Source organism: Tamandua tetradactyla, chromosome 3 (assembly GCF_023851605.1).
Source record: "Tamandua tetradactyla isolate mTamTet1 chromosome 3, mTamTet1.pri, whole genome shotgun sequence".
Taxonomy (NCBI): domain Eukaryota; kingdom Metazoa; phylum Chordata; class Mammalia; order Pilosa; family Myrmecophagidae; genus Tamandua; species Tamandua tetradactyla.
This window is the reverse complement of record NC_135329.1, coordinates 55,770,905-55,792,102: the sequence shown is the minus strand read 5'-3', so window position 1 is coordinate 55,792,102 and position 21,198 is coordinate 55,770,905. Positions and strand designations below refer to the sequence as shown.

The window sequence follows — 21,198 nt, the reverse complement described above, 5'->3', positions numbered from 1 at the left end:
GTGGGGAGGGGGATGGTATGCACGAGCTTGGGGGTCACAGAGGAAATGTTCTGCCTTCTAGAATCCCTGGTGGTGGTGGGGAGGGGGACGGTATGCATGAGTTTGGGTCTTTTAGTTTACTAGCCAAATCTCCTAGCTAAGAGTCCATGAACATACCAAGGAAATTTTTAGTCCATTCAATATTGCCCGAAGGAAAGTCTGGTCTGTTTAGGAGCAGATAGTTCCCTCCTTGGACAGACAAGTGTTCTGAATACAGAACAGCTCCTCAGGCTGTCATGCCTGTCCTTCTCTGCTTGGATTCTATGCTTAGACAAGGTAACCCCAATGACTCCTGACTTCTGGTATTCACTCCCTCTCCTTGAGTATAGACTGGAGCTGGAGGATGTGGCAGAAGCAATGGGATGGGATTTCTGAATTTAGGTTATAAAAGACACTGAGGCTTCTGTCTTGGTAGCTCTCTTGTGCTCTCATGGATCACTTACTTTATGGGAGCCAGCTATTCCTGGAGAGCAATAGCAAACAGCCAGTGAGGAAACAAGGTCTGCCTACAGCCACGTGAATGAATGTGGAAGTGGATCCTCCAGTCTTTCCAAGGGCAAAGGCCCTGGCTAACTATGTGACTGCCACCTCTGGAGACACCCCGAGACATGACCACCCAGCTAAGCCCCTCCCGCATTCCTGACCCACAGAAACTAAGTGCGATGATAAATGTTTGTTGCTTTAAGCTTTTAGGTCTGGGAGTACTTTGGAAGCATCCATAGATAGCCATCTTAATTTGACAGGCTGCTATGCTAAAGACCACACAACAAGTGTGGCTTAAATAAGAATTTATTGTCTCACAGTTTGGGTGGCTAGAAGTCCCAAACCAAGACATCATATAAGGCTACACTTTCTCTCCTGAATATGTAACATTCTGGTCCTGGTTTGCCAGCAAACCTTAGGGTTCCTTGGCTTGTAACTCTACTTTCCATCACAGGATGATCGCTTTCTCCTTGTGTCTGCTGTTCTGGCTGCTCTAGCTGTGCCCAAATTTCCTCTCTTAATAAGGCTTCCAATCATACAGATTAAGGCCCACTCTCATTCAATCGGGCCATACCTAAGTAGGATCCTAGAAGATCCTATTCACAAATGAATCCACTGACACCACATCTTCAAAGGGTTCTATGTACAAATAGTATGTACCCACAGGAAGAGGATTAAGATCAAGAACATGTCTTTGATAGGGTACTTAAATCAATCTATCACAGTAACTAATACACCAGCCTCCAGATTTCTCACCACCCCACCCAGCAGGAGCCCCACCCCACCAGGACAGCCTGGATGGGCACAGTCCGTGTGGACTCCCAGCCTATAGGACTCTGGAAGTCATTGAGGGATGCTGCGGGGCCTACAGGTGAAGACAGAACCACAAAACAGATTCGCTATGGTAATGGAAATTAGTTTAATCATATTTCTGCAGGGGCTTTACCCAGGAAAACCTGGATCTCACATCTCCAAAGTGTCCTTGTTTAGTATAAATTCCCCCAAAGGTAAATATTCGGAACTTTAAGTATGATCAAGGTTTATCAAAGGTTAACTAAGCACTCCTAAGTGTCATGGACCTGAACCTAAACTGTACAAGTTCCTGTGAAGTGGATTTACAGATGATAAAACTGAGGCTCAGAGGTAAAGAACATTATCCAAGGTTTCAAAGCCAGAGAGTGTTAGGAAAGGAATAAACCCAAGGTCTTCTGATTCTAAGTGCTACTATCTTTCTGCTAAACGATGCTGCTTCCCACAGGCAAGGAGGGAAGAGAAAGACAAGGGGTAGGTGGGCAAGAGAAGTAAGTAGAATCTTCCCAGAGCAGTGGAAAGGGGACAGGCTGTGTGTCTGGCTTCATGGGGCTACCTATTGTCTCTGTCTTTGGGTCCTAAAGCCTTGTCTCTGAGTGCTGGGATTCCTCTCTTACTGAAAAGTAAAGACGGGAAACTCACTGATGAATGGAGAGCCTGGGCAGCCTTCAGCTTACACATGGTGTTGCTCTGTATTAGGGTCCTTATGAGGCAGATTAGATAGGGAAGGTGGGAGGGGAAAGTGATCCTAAGACCCATAACAAAGTTCCTCACTCAGACGGGCACCAGGAAAGAACCAATGGAAAGTGCAGCTCCTCAATTCCTTATTAGCATAGCCAGAGAGAGAAAGTCCCCTCTAAGTCTTTATAATGCAGTAATCCCACCCTCTGAGGGCTTCTCCCTTGGAAAACCCCTGTGCTCACCTTCTTGGGGCATGTACCTTCACTACTGCATTGAAGCTTTGAGCTGTACACACCAGCTATTCCTTGGATTCTTTGGTTGTATGCACTGACTAGTCCTTGAGTTCTTCCCTTCAGCTGAGTCAAGAACCCTTGTTGAGGTTTCAACTTCTCTGAGAACCCCCGGGGCTGTCTGGCATCACTTGGACCACTACAGAGCCACTGTAGGAGCAACTCTGAAGATGACAGCAAGGAGAAAAGTGAGAGAGGAAGGACCATGATGGAGAAAAAGAAGGAGGTGTGTTCTTAGGAGCTCCAGGAGGTAGAATAAGCTCTGTGGGCATCCTGACAGGGAGGCAGATGCTGTGTGACTTCAGACTTTCCAACCAGCAGAGCTGATAGCAGATGGGCTTTCTTGGTAGTCTGGAGTTCCCCATCACAGGAGGCCAGGAAGCCAGGCTGCACAACCTCCTGTCGGGGTGTTTGCAGAGGAGTGTCACCCTCTAGGAGAACAGGGCTTGCTAACATTTTGGGAATGTACACCTTTTTGTAAATATTATCAAAATTTTACAAAGCCCCACATGAGAGCAGTAGTGCTTTTTGTCTATCAGTTAAAGAAAATGTGCAAGGAGGAGAAGCTACTAGGAATTTAATGATATCTTCAAAAGAATATATTTTATTAAACACCACAGCATCTACAGATGTGTTTAAAATAGTCATGAGGACAGAGCATAGCCAATTGGGGCTGAGAAGCAAGGATAAGTGGCCCTGGGTGGCTAACACCACTGACTACCAAGCACCCCCAGCCCAGAAGCTGAGCACCTCCCAGCAGAAGTCTGCCAGCTTTGAAGTGGGCTTTTCCTGGAACTCAATCCTTGTACAGCTTCAGACCAGCTTCTCCTCACTGGAGATCAGTTCCTTTCCCAGTGCTGGAGAGTCTCTCCAGGAAGTATTTTGCCCCTAGGAGAGTAGCTATTCTCACAGTAAATTTTAAATTCCCAAACAGCCCCCAGGACCTCAGTTCCCTACAGATTAAACCCCCCTCCATCTGCCCACACTCAGCCAGATGAGCCACCCATCACAATTGCCCTGAGAGATATAACCAGAGGAACTATTTTACACTGACACCTTATAAGATATCAGGCACATTTTGAAGCACTTTGCATATGTTATCTTAACCCCATTTTACTGATGCAGAAACTTGGGCACAAGAGGTGAAGTTCCTTATACAAGATCATACAGCCAGTAAATGGCAAAGATGAGTTTTGCACCCAGATACATCTAACTCTAAAGCCTGAGCTGCTCACCTTTACACAAGACCAATTTAAGACTTCAGCAACTTCAGGACTGAAATATAGAAAACTCTCCCTAACCTAATAATATCATTCAAAATTAAAACTAGCAAATGTCAAAGGAAGTGTAAGAAGATCCAAAAGTTTTCATTCTTCCCATGATGACTTAGACTTTTTAAAAAACATTTTTATAAAAAAATTTTATTTAAGTATCACCTGCTTTGCTGGTGCCCTAAGTACATGCTTACATGGGCTCCCAAGCATCACAAGAACACTGCAGGAAAATGCACCCTTTTCATTGCCAACTTGAGATGGGGTTCTAAACCACCCATCCTCCCTTTTTTTTTATGGTAGTTGCAGTTTCCTCAGCCCACTTTTCCTTGGACCCCTCTCACCCCACGGTGACCCTGCCTACCTCCTTACCCCTTCATCTGGGAACTGCTACTCTGGCTTCTTTTCCATTCACATGTTTCTAGTAAAGCTGTCATGTCATCACATAACCCTACCCCTGGGTGACAATTGATTTGCTCAGGCACAGATACCTGACCCAAACTGATAATTTGGAACTTAGGACACAGATATTTCAGCTCAGTCTTCACTTGTATCTTAAACAGAGAAGCTGATGTGACTATATTTGATGCCATGTGAACTGAGAAGGAGAAAAATCCCAGATGCACAAAGCAGAGCTGAGATAAGACACAAAGGCAGAGTCAAATCATTGGTTCCAATTACCTTTGGGTCCAGCTGAATTCTTTATCCTTTGATTCTGTGAGATACCACAAATCCCTGGGATAAATTCTCCTTTTGCGATTTGAGATTGGGTTTCTGTAACTTGTAATTAAAATAGTCCTAGTACTGCACCCTGTCCTAGTAACATTTGAGGGTTCCTCTTACAACTTTAGCACAAGCATGGACCAGAGGTGCAGCCAAGTGGCCTGCTGCCAAAATTATTTCCCAGTGAGTTCATCCTGAATTTCTAAGTGGAAGAGAATGAAGCACAGTGAGGAGAACTCTAAGAGCAAGAAGTTTCCCTTCCCACCTGTTTTAGTTCATGAAAGCTGATGATATGCAATATACCAGAAATGGACTGGTTTTTAACAATGGCGATTTATTAGCTTATAAGCTTACAGTTCTGAGACCTTGAAAATGTCCAAATCAAGGCATCATCAGATGATATCTGGACACCTCTGTCACATGGGAAGACACGAGGCAAAGCAGGAGTTTAGAAAGTGATGTGGAACCTTCTCTACATGGTGGTCAAAGGAGACATTCTGGAGACCTTAGAGAAGCAAGGGAAGCAGCTAGACAGATATCATGGGCAAGAGTGTTCCAGGCAGAGGGAACGGTTAGTTGGAAGGTCAAGAGGCAGGAGTGCACTTGGCATGCTGGTCTGCTCTCCCCAATCCTGGCACAGCACCTTCTTCTGACTTCTGCTTTGAAGTTTATCCCATTGGACGATGTGCTTCCTCGTCCATATCCCTGCTAGAATATGAGTTTCTTGGGGGCAGGAGCCACGTGTGAGTCATCTATTCCCTGTACCTGCACCAGAGCAGATGCTCAGTGCATGTTTGGTGGATGAACAAGGAGTGAAAAATATACAAATCCAGGGAAAGGGAAAACTAAGGTGTGTGTCCTTGCTTGTTTCTGGAGAGGAAGAATGCCATTCCCGATCTGCCACCAAGTTTGTGTCTGGGCAGTGGGTCTCTGGAACCCGTCCAGCCAAACAGCAGTTTACGTGGCCTTCAGCTGGGGCCTCATACTTTATGAGATTGTTGCAAGGTCCCAGACTGAGGCCAGGTGGCCCACAAAGAGCAGGGTCCATGGGCTCTGAGAACAGGGAAGGAATTGAGAGGGATTGAGAAGCCAGGATTTGGGTGCTACATGACTCCACATCACCCAGGAGGAATGGCCACATGGGTCGCTGAGATGGCTGGGCCTTTCTGGGGGCTCAGAAGATCAGAGGCCCTGGTATTCCAACAGGAGTCAGAGAAGGGAAAATAGTGAAAGCAGGTCTGTAAAAGTAGGCCAGTGGGAACCATCTCTTCTGCAGGGACATTCTGGATGGGAACCCAAGATGCCAAAGAACACTTACCTTTCACCAGCAGACATGGCTACCCACCAAGGTGTTCAAACAAGAAAAAAAACTCATCCTGAGGCAGACATGACTTCCTTACTGCACCACACCCCAGAATGGAGATGGAGGGGCAGGCAGGTCTCACCCTCGCTGCTTCCCTGGAAGCCTCCGATGCTTCATGGGGAGAGCACCCCTTAGGAGAGCTTCTCTGGCCATCTGCATTAAATTGTATCAAAGAGGCAGCCTCTGGAAAGGGGTAGGGAATGCCATCTGACAGCAGTGTGAATCTTTCCGGTACAATTGGTCTAGGTCAGAAAACAAAGCTTTAATTTCCAGTTTTGTCAGACTGCTTGAGGATGTGCCGAGGATGTGGACTCCAGTGCTCATTAGTGGATGGGCTTGAGAAAGCCACTGGTTCTGAGTCTTAGTTTCATTATTTACAAAATGATAATGATGCCTATCTCATAGGGTTTTGGTAAGAACTAGAAATAAACTCCTTCCAGCCACCCTTCCTTGCCAACAAATCTGAAACATATTTTATTAAGGGTTTCAGGCAACCATAGACATCCAGAGAAGCAGGGTTCCTTTCTAGCCCAATACAGGGTGAATCTGATTGGTCTAAATCAGGAATGGCGACTCTACTTCTCTTGCCAGTGACAAGCATGGGACTTTTTTCTGGCCAATGAGACATGAGGGGAAGTCTCTGGGGAAATTTGGAAAAAGTTTTCCTCACTCTTAAAAAGAGTCATAAGAAAGAGTCTCTTTTTCTGGCATAAGAGCCAAATCCAGACTCTACCACTATGACTTTGGGCATGCTTACTTTACTTCTTTCTTGCTCAGTTTCCTCATCTGTAAAATGGGCATGGTGAAAATAATTATATCTACTTTATGAGATTGTTGAAGGATTAAGTGAGTTAGTAAGTACCATATAAGTATTAGTTATTATTATTACAAGCTATCTTGAACTTTTTCTGTTATTTACAGCTAAAAGCATCCTGATAAAGTTAAGACATGAGCAAATAGCAGATGCTCAATAAATCATAGCTGTATCTATCACTTATTGGACTGAATGAATGTGTCTGTGTCTGTGTAGAAATAGCACAAATTATCAAATGAGTTTCTCAAGTTGGGAACCTGAGAACTCCTGCTCTTCATCTCCAAGACCAGGGTTTGACTGGGGGATCCTGAATTCCCTCTGGGAATGACTCAACTTCAAAGATGGCGCCAGCATTCACCGAGAAGAAGGATTCCTTTCTCCTGCCCTCCTAAATTTTCTAAGGTTCTGCAGATACACAGCCCAACTAGCCCTTTCAGGGCTTCCAAGTTCACAGTCAGCCTAATGCCAACTCACGTCTTCTAACTTCAAGGTCACTTCTTCAAGGTCACTTCTTCAATCACCACAGTCATCCCATGAGGAAACTGAGGCCCAGAAAGTTTTAAGCACCTTGCCCATATCTTACATAGTGACTATTACTGGGTCAAGAAGGGTGATCTTTGCACTACATTTACCTGGAGACACGTGATTGCATCCCTTTGTCCATTCCTAAAAACATTTCACATTTACCGAACACCCACAGGGAGTAATCATTTCTAAAATTAGATTTTGCCACTTCTCAGCTAAATGAGCTTGCTCAAGTCACATACCATGAAGCCTCCATTTCCTCACCCCTGAAGTACCCATAAGAATAAAAGTTGGGTTCACATATATCAATCCTTAGCATGGTACCTGTTATTAGTGGGTGCTCAATCAATTATCTGTCCCAGGCTAGCTTTTCTGGGAAGCCAACTCATAGGCAGAGCTTAGCGTGCAGGCTATCTATGAAAGGGTGCTCCTGAGATCCACACCTGTGGATAGGAGAGGCAAGTAAGCCAGATTGAACCAAGAGAGAGACATCTAGCTAAAGACAGCCTCACTGGACCCCAAAGAGAGCTCTGGTGCTAGACTGCCCTCTCAGAGTTGTTCTAAGATGACCAGACTCTTTGCTGCCACATCAATCAAATCTTGTTTCATCCCAACAATGTAGTGAGTAGCAAGGGCCAGGGGAGGACCCTCATTTGTTAGATGAGGGAACAAGCCCAACAGATTGAGTGACTTCTCTACTCAGTGAATGCCAGTGCTGGACAAGAATGTGGGAAGCCCAGGAGCCCTGGCCCAGGAAATCACTATACTGAATGGAGTTCAACAGACACTGAATGGACCTCAACAGTGGGAGAGAAAGTATCTGTGGAATCTAGGCCTGGCAGCCACATTAAAGCTATTTATTCATAAACCAGTCTTTCCAAATACTTAATAAAAGTGCACTATGCTTTCATTTCCAGGGTGGAGGAGAAGATGCAAAGCCTCAAGTGTTACATGCATCATTCCAGTAGAAATGGAAAGGGGTCACATGGAATTGGGAACCATGTGCAGTTCTTTCTGCAAATAAGAACCTTGGACCTAATTTGGAGATGGGATGAAGGTCTCTGGCCAGAGCCCTATATATAGGCTGCCCTTCCTATATAATTTCACACTTCTCAGCCTCCCTATAAGCTAGGCTCATCTCCGATAAGATGCCTCCATGCCTACGATTTCAATTATGCTGATGATTCTAACTTCAGCCCAGACCTCTCTCCCTCTCTTGTGCTTCAAACTTACAGTTCTGTCCCCCAGTCATTGCTACTTGGATCTCACAGAAAGTTAACCCTCAAAGTGGGCAAAACTGGACTCATCGTCTTCCACCAAATCTAATTCTTCTTCAGGGACTATCCACTAAGTTACCCAAGCTAGAAAATTGGTACTCATCCTAGATTCCTCCTCCCTATTCTTCACCCTCCTACCCAACTAATCATCAAGTTTTATCCATCCTACCTCCTTCATATTTCTTGACTCCATCCTTATCTCTCCATCCCTGTGACTACTGCTTTGATTTGGAACCTCTTCATTTCCCACCTGCATGACTACAATGGCCTCTACCTACCTACCTCTAGCCTCAACCACTTTCAGTTCTTCATGTTAAAACTACCAAGCAGTTCTTTCTGAAGCACAGGTCTTAAAATGTCACTACTTGCTTAAAACCCTTTAATGGACCTCATTTCCTTCAAGCTAAGGCCTACTTTCTTTCACAACATGACTTGTGCTGACCCTCCATCCTTCACCACCTGTGTATCTTCCCTAGTTGCCTACCTGTGCCTTCCTTTCTTCCTGGAGCATGAGGTCCACTTTCAGATCCTGATGCCTTTGCTCAGGTGTTTCCTCTACCTAGAATACTCTTTGCCCTTTGAATTCCTTCTTCTTCAAGCCTCCTTTTTCTGAGGTCCAACAATAACCTATCCTTCCATTGCAGCTCTTCTTGCACTTTTTAAAAATTATTTACATATCTTCTCTTCTACCAGGGAGTGAGTGAGCCTCCTCCTTGAGAGAAAGGACTTAAAGTTTTCATACCTGCATTTTCAGTGCTAAGCCCAGGACCTGGCATGAATAGGTCCTCAGGAATAGTTTGATGAAATAGATTAATACAAGGGTAAGCACAACAGGTGTTTCAGTATAGATGCACTATAAGAAAAGTGCAAGGTGAGTACAAGGAAGGTAAAGAAAGTTTCTGCAGGAAAGAATGAGAATTTATAGGTATCTTGGAGGAGGGACCACTTGAACTGGACCTTGAAATATAACTGTCATGTGGAGTAAAATTCTGATATAACATACTTGATATTGGGGTTGGGCTTCTTTCCCTAGACACCCTTGCAATTTTACCCCTAAATCTCGATTATAGGTGTTTCTGAAGTTGCAGGGAGCGCCTATGCAGAGAAAATCCATCTCTATTCTACTCCCCGGCTTGTAGCCAAAAAACAACACCTTAGCTGTAAAAGACCAGAACAATTGAGGGGAATCTAAGAAGAGGCCATGGACTGGGAGATAAGACACCCAAAAGACGCTCAGAGTGAAGTTCTGGAAACATGGGCCAACTCACATCACCCGTCCTTCTTTTCCCCATTAATCCTCAGCCTGGCATTTGAAATTCTTCATCATCTGGCTTGGGTTGGTCTCTCCATTCCCACTCCATCCCCACTCTTCAAACCATGAACCCCCAATCAGACCACTTCCCCTTCCATAAACATGCTATGGTCTTCTATGTCTCTGTTCTTTGTTCATGCTAGTCCTTTAGCCTAGAATGCTTTCCTCTATTTTCTTTAACCTTGAAATCCTACTCAGTCTTCAAGCTCCTCTTCTGTACGTTCTGTCTGCATGCCCTGAGTTCATTCTTTGCTCCTCTGTGCCTCCTCAGCTCTTGCATGTTCCTCTGTCATTCAGTTGATCTGACGTATGGTAACTAACCTGGTTCCTGCCTGTCTCCTTACTAGACTCTGAGAACGTTTTATCCATCAGTGTGTCCCTGGCACAGTATCTGGCACATGGTAGAGGCTCAGTGTAAGTGTACTGAAACACTGAATTCAGTTCCCCAGGGGACACAATATGGGAGATAAGAAGTCCTTTGTGGTGCTACTCGAAGTATTGCTGTGAAAGAACCTGGATGTTGTAGGGAAGCTGGGAGACCTGAAAACTGGTAGATATCTCTGAAAAGTTTCTCCTTGTTGACAGTGTTCACCTGTGCCCAGATAATGGGCACATTATCTGTTTCTTGACTTATATATTTTTAACATTTTTTTGGTTAGTAATTTACTGATATATCTCTAAACATTTTTTAATTTTGATCTTTTTATATTCCTGTTTTGGATGAATCTCTTCTAAACACCTTTTTTTTTTTTTTGACTAGTTTGACAATGTTTGTCTTTTACCTGGAGAATTAAAGCTGTTTACAATTATCGGGACAGCTGATAACTTTGGATTAATTTCTACAGAAGTTTTCTATGTCTTTATTTTTTTCTCCTTCATTACCTTCTTTTGAATTGATTGGTGCATCTTTTTCTTATTCAATTTTTTCATCACGGTTTGGAAGTCCCATATATAGGGTTTCTATTCCTTAGGTACTTACCTGGTAATTTTAATATGCATAAATAACCAAACAAAGTCTAAAATTTAGCAATATTTTGACCATACCCCCAAACAATGAAAGCATCTTAGAATGCTTAGAATTACCCTATCTTGGCTTAAATGCCATTATTGGCAGTGTATTACTTCTATATATTTTATTTTTTTATCCTCACAAATTAGGCAGAATAATTGTGCCTTTCGATCAACATCAGGTTTTCCTGCCTATTTATCGCTTTCCTTGCTCCTCATTCCTGCCTGCATCTGGGAACATTTCCCTCCTTTTTGAAGAACATTCTTAGTTTAGAAGTTCCTATAGTGAGGATCTGTTGGTAATAAACTCTTTCCTTTTCATGACTGATAATGTAATTACTTTTCTTCTCTCTCAAAAGCTGGCGTCCCTGGTTATGCTATTTTAGATCATCAGTTATCACTGCACTCTAAAGATGAAATCAAGTCTTCTGGTTACACTATTGCTACTGAGAACTCAGTCTGCATCTTATCATTACTCCTTTTCAGGTAATCTGTCTGCTGCTAAGATCTTGATTTTGATATTCTTAAATTTTACTATGATATGTCCAGGAGTGTATTTATTCTCATTTATCTTGACTATGGAATTTAAAGATTTGTATCTTTCATCATTTCTGAAAAAAATCTCAACCAATTGTTTATTTGCTTCTCTCGCTTGCCCTCTGTTCTAGTTTGCTAGCTGCTGGAATGCAATATATCAGAAACTCAATAGCTTTTAAAAAGGGAAATTTAAGAAGTTGTAAGCGAACAGTTTTTAAGCTGTGGAAATATCCCAATTAAAGTAAGCCTATAGAAATGTTCAATTTTAGGCATTCAGGGAAAGATACCTTGATTCAAGAAGGCTGATGAAGTTTAGAGTTTCTCTCTTAAGTGGAAAGACACATGGCAAACATGGTCAGAGTTTTCCGTCTCGGCTGGAAGGGCACATGGTGAACATGTCGTCATCTGCTAGCTTCCTCTTTAGCTCCTGGAATGTATTTTCCTTCATCTCCCAAAGTCACTGGCTGGTGGAGCCTCTGCTTCGTGATTCTGCAGCGCTCTCTGTCATGACTTTCTCGTAGTGCTGTCTTCTTCTCTGAATCTCCTGGCTCTCTCTGTTGTCATTCTCTACTCTCTGCAAATCTATCTTTTTGTTCTCTAGCTTTTTCCAAAGTGCTTCTTCTTTTAAAGGATTCCAATAAAACCAATCAAGACCCACCTGGAATGGGTGAAGACATGTCTCCATCTAATCCAGTTTAATACCCACTCTTGAGCGACTCATATCTCCATGGAGATAATCTAATCTAATTTGATTAGATAATCTAATCAAATAATCAAATCAAATACAGTGCTAAATAGGGTTTAAGAGAAATGGTTGCCTTTACAAAGTGGGATTAGGATTAAAACATGGCTTTTCTAGGGTACATCCATCCTCTCAAACTGGCATACCCACTTTTCTCTCCTGCAGCTCCTACAGCATATGTATTGGACCTTCTGACTCTACCGTTCAAATCTTTTACATTCTCTTTCATATTTATTTTTCATATTTTTTTCTCTGGGCTATATTTTTTAGAGCTCAGATCTAGACTTCCCTTAACTGTATTTAACCGCTCATTTGCTTTGAGTTTCTCATTTCAACTATTGTATTTTTCATTTCTGGATATTCTATTTGTTTACTTTCCAAATCTTCATAATAATTTTTTTATACATTTGTTTCTGTCACACTTTTAACTACTTTTTTTTTTGTTTGCATGGGCAGGCTCTGGGAATCGAACCCAGGTCTCTGACATGACACGCTAGAATTCTACAACTGAGCCACTGTCGCACCACCCTCTGTCATACTTTATATCTACTTTTATTTCTTAAAATATGTCAGCCATATTTGTTTTGTATTCCATATCTAATCATTCCAACATGTGCAGTCTTATGGGTCTGATTCTGTCATTTGTTATTCTGCTGACTTGATCTTACATGTGTTTGTGATTTTTAATTTAGAGCTTACATTACTTGGAATTTTATCTGTAGCAATGCTCTGAGGTCTGGATTTAAGTGCTTTCCATCAGATAGGATTCTTATTTGTTTCTTCCAGGTATCAGAATTCATTCTACCTGTGTGGTCTGAAATACCCAAAGCCAATTTTTTTTTTTAAGTGGCAGTATGTCGGTAGGATTCTGCCCCCAAACTCAAGTAAGGTTTGGACTCGTAGCTAGGAGTGTTCAGCAGGGACTCTCTTTTTCCCCTGTCCCCAGAGCCTAAGTATAGACAGACACATATCTTAAGCATCTTGCTTGGTGGAAACAAGAGTGGCACCTGATTTTATTTTGGGGTGGTTCTCTGATGTGGACTTCCACCTTAGACAACTCTTAGGCTTGGTCACCGGCACCCCCCCACCTCCTGCAGGGCCCAACTAAAACCCACATTCCATGCCACTAGAGATCTGCCCAGGAGCCTACAGCTTCAGTGTCTGTTTAACTCTCTGGACTTGAGTTTTCTTGATTTTCCAGCTTTCGAGGATTTTGCCAGTCAGGTCCTGCACTAAAAGGTTTTTTTTTTCCCTCAGTTTTCTTCAGCACATGTATGTATTCTGTATGTATAGAAAGCCCTGTTTCTCTTTAGAAAGAAATGTTTTCTACAGCAGGTTGGATGGTCCCTAGGTGAAAGTCAAAAATCCTGAGACTCACAAACAAGAAAATGTGCACAGCATCTTCTGCACATGTTTCCAGGGAGCCCCTCTCTGGCCAGGGACCAACCTCCCTGGAGGGCTGAGAACCCCAGTGTGGTAGGTGGGAGACTTTCATGGACGTATGTCAGGAAGAGACATGGATCCAAGTTTCTAGTAGAAGCCTGAGTCCATTAGGACGAAGAGATGATCTGAACAGGCTACAGGTCCTGGCAGAACAGAAGCAGACATTCAAAGCCAGGGTACTGAGCTGGGGGGATTAGAGAGATAGGAGGATGAGTAAAGAGTAATGTGTCAAGAGTAAGTAGAGAAAAACAGATAGATGATAGATAGATAGATAGATAGATAGATAGATAGATAGATAGATAGAGATAGATAGAGATAGACAGACAGATAAAATATTTAAAAACAAATTTAAGGAAAAGAGTAGGTAGAGAAAATTCCTGTACAGAAATCAAGGGCATGCTCTGTTGACTGTGCCAACTTCTGTGTGCCCTTCGAGGCCTGGCACTTGGGAGAACCTGCCTTGTTTAAAGGAGCAAGGTCAGACGGGAACAAGGATTGTCAAGCAAGTTGGCTCCATAAGCAGAACCAGGTTACAGTGGACTGGGATGGGGATGGGAGTTAGGCAGTGCAAATCTGGAACCAAAACAGGGGCTTAGAGCCCAAACAAAAAGTCTCAGTTTCCTGAAGGCCCAGAGTCCTGAAAGGAATATTCTGGCATCAGGGTGCAAGAATGGATGCACATGGGAAGGGGAATTAGAAGCAAAGCTGGCAACCTCCTGGTAGTCAGAATCAGAAGGAACTGAATAGGGAGAAATTCTCTCTGTGATGGGGCAACTGCAACAGGGTCTCCAACAGGCAAAGCTTCAGTGGGAGTCGTGGTTTGTCCTGGACCTGGAGGAGCCTTATTAGGACCGTGGGAGAAGACAATGCATTGAAAAAGCCCTGCATCCCAATCAGCCCTGCCAGAGTTCATTGGAGGGGATGGGGGAGTGGGGTCAGGCCATCCCCAGACTCATCAGCCTCCCATTGTTTCAGAGATGGTTTCTGGTAGGCTCATTGTCCTCCAAGCAACCCCCAAAGGTTCATTTCTTTTACAAGGCAAAGGGGTAAGTTTGTGTTACCATCCCAGCTCTGCAATCTGCATTTTCTCTCCTACTGATAATGGATAGTAAAATAATAATAATAGTAAACTGCAACTGACTCTAAAAGGAGAAAATGAAAGCCTCAACCATTGGGATTAGTTGAGGAAATACTCTACTAACTTCACTGGTAAGAAAGACACGATGAAGGTGAATGCCCAGTAATGCCTCTTGTGGACTGGGAATCATGCAGTAACAATCAGAACATTTCCCTGAGGTCTAGTTCAAAACCTACACCTGCCATCTGGGAAAAGGGAGACCCAGAGAAGTGAAGTTGTTGACCCAAAGGCATTCAGGGACCTCCAGTCCAACTCTCTCACTTTATATTGAGGAAACTGAGGCTCAGCAAGCTTTAAAGATTTCCCTAAAGCTGTTCAGCAGTCTGGGCTGGAGGCAGCCTAATTTGGTTCTCTTTCTTCTACTTTGTGTCCTACCCCCAAATGACCGACCACCCTGTATTATTGAGAAATCAACCCACAAACGCATCTGTCTCCTTCTCTGTGTTACCCAGACAGTATTCCAGACTGTTACAACCTGGAACAACAACCCCCTCAGTTCCTGAAGTGAACTTTTCCATGTTTTCAAAACTCTGCATTGATGCAATGGTTTCACAACATCAGAATTATATGTTTTCAAGATCAGCTCTTGTAAAACATGCAATTTTGAAAAGAACATTGGTCATGAGTTTTAAAAAATTACCCCCTATTCAATTAGGAAAGCAGAGTTTGGCTCCAGGGCAAGGGAAGACTTTTAAACCTTCATGACAAATTTGCATAAACACCCTAGTTTAAAATGAAAAAGAAAGCCCAGCCTTCTGATGACAGGCTTTGCTTCAATATAAACCTCACTGAATCTCAGCTCTAATTTAACTGTTTCTGTTTCCAAAGACAGATCTTCAAGGGCTTTTCAGATATACCAGTTCCCTCAGAGATAAGGTGATAGATTTTTGGAGCCAATGCCTTAGACAGGTCTCAAGTCTAAGACCCCAACAGACACCATGTGTGCACCTGTACCACAAGTCAACCAGTGCCTTCCCAGCAAGTCAGAGCAAAGCCCATGTAGGTCTTACCTTGGGGCTGCCTGTGGTGAGATGGGTGCACACGGCATCTTATGACTAAATGGCAAATCTTGATGACTAAATGAGCCTATCCAGGTATATGTTGAATAGGGTTGGCAGAAGAAAGAGAAAGAGCATGTTCTTTGGGCTCTTCTTAGATCAAAGGAGGTGAAATTATAAGAGAGAAGATAGGATTTAACAAGTGAGTATGGCTGCTGAATCATATTGATATTTCTTTTAGTCTCCAGTGTTTTGGAGCACCTAGAAGGAAAAACCTAAAATTATGGAATTGTAACCCATACCAAACTCTGAAATCTGTTCTACAACTAATTGTTGCAATATACTTTGAACTTATTGCTTTTTTGTATATATGTTATTTTTCACAAAAAAGAGAGAAGAAAGAGTATAATGAGAAGATAGGATTTAACAAATGAATATGACTGCTGAATCAATATGTTGGTATTTCTTTTGGTCTCCAGTGTCTTGGAGCAGCTAGAAGAAAAAAATGAAAAATTGTGGAACTGTAACCCATATCAAACTTTAATATCTGTTGTATGACTACTTGTTAAAATTTACTTGGAAATTTATTGCCTTCTTGTAGATATGTTATTTTTCACAATAAAAAAAATGAGCAACAGTGGCTCAGCAGCAGAATTCTTACCTGCCATGCTGGAGACCTGGGTTCAATTCTTGGTACATGCCCATGCCAAAAAAAAGTTAAAAAAAAAAACAAATTGTATACTGCTGCAGGAACAAAAAAGAATGGGAGAAAGATCAAAGGTGATGGTGGAGTTATACAGAGAAGGTAGGGTTCCACAATGAGTATGATTGCTGAATCATTATATTAATATTTCTTTTAGTCTCCAGTAACTTACAACAGCTGGTAGTAAAAACCTAAAACTGTGGAATTGTAACCCATACCAAACTCTGAAATCTGTTCTACAACCAATTGCTGGCATGCTTTGAAATTTATTGCTTTTTTGTATATTTATTATTTTTCACAAAAAAGAAAAAAAATCAATTATAATGATTAAAAAAAAATTCCTTCTAGCCTCCAGTGTTCTGGAGCACCTAGAAGGAAAAGTCTGAGATGATGGAATGGTAGCTCATGACAAACTCTGGGATCTGTTCTGCTGTAACTACTTGTTAAAGAATGCTTTGAAAATTATTGATTTTTCTTCCTTTGCTTTGTATATATGTTATGTAATACAATTTAAAAAGTTTTTAAAAATAAACAGTAATAGTGGGAAATTTCAATACACCACTCTCTTCTATAGATAGAACAACCAGACACAGATCAACAAAGAAATAGAAACTTGAAAATTTGATAAATGCTTTAGAACTAACAGACATATATAGGTTATTACACCCCAAAACATCAAGATAGACAGTCTTCTCTAATGCTCATGGAATGTTCTCCAGGACAGATCATATGCTGGGGCACAAAACAGGTCTTTATAAATTTTAAAGACTGAAATTATTCATAGCATGTTCTGCGATCACAACACAATGAAGCTGGAAATCCATAGCCACCAAAGAAGCAGAACTTTCACAAATATGTGGAGATTAAATAATGTACTCTTAAACAACCAGTGGATCAAAGAAGAAATTGTTAGAGAAATCGGTAAATATCTGTGGATAAATGAAAAGGAGAATTCAACATATTGGAATTTATGGAATGTGGCAATAGCAGTGCTAAGAGGGAAATTTATCTCCCTAAAGAAGAAGGAAGGGCAAAAATTGAGGACTTCACTGCTCACCTGGAGGAACTAGAGAAAGAACAGAAAAGGAACAGAGATGCTCTGTGCCTCAGTTTCCCCACATATGAAATGAGCAGCCAAAACTAGAGGTCCAGGTCTAATGTCTTTCCCAAACCTAGCATTTTGTAGGAATACAGAGGTGGGAACGGGGCAGGAAGGCACAGGCAGAGGGAAGTGGACATGGTTTTCCAGATGGGGTGAATGACAGGTGGAAAGGGAGCAGACCTTTAAGCATCTGAAAATGTGTCAGAAATTTGATGAGCATTATTGAACTTAAGTCCCTCCTCAAGAGAATACTCTTACACTGGTAGCACCAGACCTGTTTACAAATGAAGAACCTGAGCTCAAAGAGGTTATTTGAACAAGACCCATATAATTTCTCAGTGGAAGCTTGTCTACACTAAGCAAACAAGCCATGTTACAAAAATAATAACACTTAGGGAGTGCTTGCAGCAGATCTACCCTAAGCACTTTACAAATGTGAACTCTGCTAAATCACCTAACAGTCCAATGAGATGAGTGCTGTGTTTATCCCCATTTTACAATTGAGAAAGCAAGCACAGAGGTTAAACAGCTTGCCCAGGGTCATACAAAGAGAGAGAGAGAGAGAGGGAGCTGGAACTCAAACCCAACAGGCCAGATTCAGAGGTTGGCGCTTGACCTCTTGCCATATTGCCTTGCTGGGCAAACAAGAAAGTGCACTCACCTCTGAAGGGAGTGAAGAGGAGAAAGGAGGTGAGGCAGGACCGAGCACACAGGAGAGTCTCTTGTCCGCTTATGAGAAGGAAGGAGATCTCCTGACACCGCTGTGAGGGTGCTGAGTGAGATTTAGAATGGGGTGTGTGGAGTAGCCCGGAGGTAAATTAGAAATGTTTGCAATTTAGCAGGCCATATCTGTAGACACCTGAAATACTTCCTAAGCAGGGAAGGCAGAGGAATGAGGCTCAAGTGTAGGGGAGGTGCTGGTGCAGCTGCCGTGTCTGCCCCTAGCAAGGATCTCATACCTGTGCCGTTATTCCTGTGGTGGCCGCAGGCATGGACTTTGATTCCATGGAGCTCCTGCATTGATTAGAAAACCAGCAAGCTCAGAGAATATCTGGGAAGCTTAGCTAGGACAAGAGGACCCTGCTAAGCAGCTGACAAGTAAGCCATTCATATTAGTACAACAGAAATTTCTTCAGTGGTTCTCAGTTCTGGCTACACATTACAGTCCTTTAGAGCATTAAAAAAATTCCAGTGCCTGGGCCCCATGTCTGAGCCAGCATTCTTGTCCCATGAGACAGGTATTGTGGGGTAGATGGAAGGTTCCTATACTTGATTCCAGCCCACCTGGCATTGGACCAGCTTTCTCTCAAGTGTGGTTAAGGGTCTTTGGCAGCAAAAATTGAACATATACTCAAGCTAGTGCTAGTAGAGGGGGGCATTCCTAAAAGGCTGGGGGGGGGGGGGGAGGGTGCGTTGGGGAGTAAGAAAGAGAGAGGAGGTGCCTCAGAAAACCCAAGCAGAGGAAACACAGCTGGACCTCGGGAAACAGGATCAGCAGGTTCCCTCTTCTTTCAAGCTCATCTCTGCCTCCCCTGAGCCTCAGCTCCAGCTCTGTCCTCTCTCTGCTTGCTTGCCAGCCTGCATGTGGTTGAAAATGACCATCCCAGCCCAGACTTAGCCGCGTATCTCGATGTCATCTAGTCCCATAGCAACAGTTGAAGAGGTGGGTCCTACCTAGAAATGGGTCTTCCTTGGGTCAAGTGTCCACCTCTGTCCCATCTGCTGTGGCCAAGGGGTCACAGGGTCATGCAAATCTCAAATCCTCTTCTCTAAAGGGGGTAATATGTGGACCCAGGCTGGGCCATCTCCAGCTGTGAGGGTCAAATGTAGGCTTGAGTGTCAGGCCCTGTGCCATGGGAGAAAGCATAGCTTCCCTGAGATCCTGGTTCTCCTTCTCTGGTCACCTGGCTCCAAGGACAGAAGCTCACTGAGCCCCCAGGCTAACACCTTGTGGCTCTTGGCAGATTTCTAACAGTTTCCCAGGAGTTCTGAGCTGTTACCCAGGCAGGGAATGAAGGCTAGGCAATTCTGAATTCCAGGCAAGGTCCAGCCTCTGGCTTCTTGGGAAGTTCCCTGAATCTCCTTAAAGTAGGAATATCACAAGAACTTTGGGGGTGATTGTGAAGATGGAATGGGGCAGCCTGTACCAAATGCTCTGAGCTCCCCAGTGGTTCTCGCTTCCTCCTCCTCCTGGGCAGGTAAGAGAGGTACAGGAATCCAACAGGGCCATAAAGTACGTTTAGAACAATAAGCAGTTACTGGGCACTTCCAGAAGATCCCTGGTCAACATTTAGTTACTTTAAGAGCAGCAACTAAATCTTTTCCTCTTTGTAGCATCAGCACATAGCACAGTTCTTGACTGATAGTCGGTGTTCAATACGTTTCTATTGTATTGAATTAGAAAATGTATTTCTGATTTTCCCAAGAAAGCTTTTGTTAGAATGTTTTTCTTAACTTATCTATTCATTCATTCATGCTTTCATCCAGTAAATGTTAATTAGTAGTTCTCTTGTTCCAAGGGAACTTGACAGCAGGCAACAAAACAAACTCCCTGCCCTCTGGGATTTACAATCTAGTGGGAGGAAATAAGTAATAAACAACAGGTGATAAGTAGAGAAGAATAAAGTGGGGAAGGAAATTGGGAGTCCTGGAGGTTTGGTAGGGTGGTTGCAATTTTAAATCAGGTGGTCAGGGGAAGGTCTCAGTAAAATATGCTGGGATTGATGGACTCCTTCTACTCTTGAGCGTACTTTATGTCTTTCCAGCTTTTATCTATTCTGAGTAGTGCTGCTATAAATACATTTGCCCATGTCTTTTGGTGAATATACGAATGCACTTCTATTGGGTATATGTCTAGGAGAGGAGTAGCAAGACGTGGATCCTGGGAAAAGGTTCCTGGAGGAAGTTTCCCTGAGAAGGGAACATTTGAATTAAGTTGATGAGGGAGCCAGCCACATGTGGGTGTCTGTGGGAGATGGGTTCAGATGGAGCCAGCAGCCACACAAAGGCCCTGGCGTGGGAGCAGGCCAGTGTTCAAGGACTAGTAAGGCCTCACATCTGGAGGGACATGAAGGCAGAGCAGGGGGTGCAGGCAGGGAGTGGCCAAGTCCAAGATGACTCCCCGACTCCCACCTGGGGTTAGCCTGAGTGGTAAATTTGAAGGGTGAGCTCAGTTATTCAACTCTGGAGTTGCTGAGTTTGAGATGCTACATAGACTTGTAGGTGGGGCTAAGGACACTGTTGGAAATGTGAACCTGGAGTTCAAGGAAGGGGCTGGGCTGGAGTGTAGATTTTTAAATCTTTTTATTTTTTTTCTTTCCAGATAAGGAAAAACAAGTTTGTGACACCAGCGAGCTGTTTGACCTTGGGCAACTTTCACATCCTCTTTGAGCTTCAGTCCTTTCTTGTGTCTCATGGACTCAGTTACTCCGGCTTTCCCTTTCTCCTCTACATAACTCTTCCTGCCCTTTTAAACAGATCACCACCATCAGCACACAAACATGCACTGTTTTCTCCCAATCCTCCGTAACTTCCTTTCCATTTCCTTGGTCCCCTTCAAGGTAAATGTCTAGAAAGAGTTGCACAGGCGTGTGTCTCCACTTCTTTGTCTCCCATTCACTGCTTGCTCCTCTGCAACCCAGTTTTCACGCTAGATCTGCTTTTGTTGAACTCATCAATAACATTCACATGGCCAAATCTGTCCCCTCTTAACTGACCACTCAGTAGTATTCAATGCAGTTGACCACATGGCTCCCAGTCTGCCTTCCCTTTGGGGGTCTCCTTCTGCTTCTCTACTCAACCCCATTTTATTGGCTGGACCTTCCCTTTTCCCTTCCTCTGAACACTGAGGTTCTTCGAGCCTGGTCCCAAGCCCTCTGCTCTAAATTATAAGGTCCCCAAGAGCAGAGACAAGGTCTGTCTGCTCTGTCCGGGAAACCC

At 43.3% G+C, this 21,198-nt stretch overlaps 1 long non-coding RNA gene across 1 annotated transcript; it reads left to right on the top strand.

The window, feature by feature from the left end:
* Positions 1-84: 84 nt before the first annotated feature.
* Positions 85-20,779, top strand: LOC143676087 (uncharacterized). The gene is made up of 3 exons (XR_013171810.1): positions 85-315; positions 2,370-2,529; positions 20,582-20,779. It is a non-coding gene; the product is annotated as an uncharacterized LOC143676087 (long non-coding RNA).
* Positions 20,780-21,198: the final 419 nt, after the last annotated feature.